Source organism: Montipora capricornis, chromosome 3 (genome assembly GCF_036669925.1).
Source record: "Montipora capricornis isolate CH-2021 chromosome 3, ASM3666992v2, whole genome shotgun sequence".
Classification (NCBI taxonomy): domain Eukaryota; kingdom Metazoa; phylum Cnidaria; class Anthozoa; order Scleractinia; family Acroporidae; genus Montipora; species Montipora capricornis.
This window is the reverse complement of record NC_090885.1, coordinates 35,728,190-35,728,477: the sequence shown is the minus strand read 5'-3', so window position 1 is coordinate 35,728,477 and position 288 is coordinate 35,728,190.

Sequence of the window (288 nt, the reverse complement as noted above, 5' to 3'; positions counted from 1 at the left end):
TTAAAAATTATCTTCGCAGCTGTACTGTGTAGCTTTTCTACTGAATTAAACAGTTCCTTATTACTACAGCATCCCCACAAAAGTAACCCATAGGTGACAGTCGGTAGAATTACAGTAAGATAAAATGCTTCTAAAACATTCTTAGGTAAGAATTTGCACCTCTTTAGCAAGGCTAACTTTATGGCAAAGCGCTTCTTTAGATCCATCAAGTGAGGTGTCCAGCTCAGCTTATTGTCCACCACAGTGCCAAGTAAGCGGGATTTGTTAACTTGATTAACGAAAGAATCG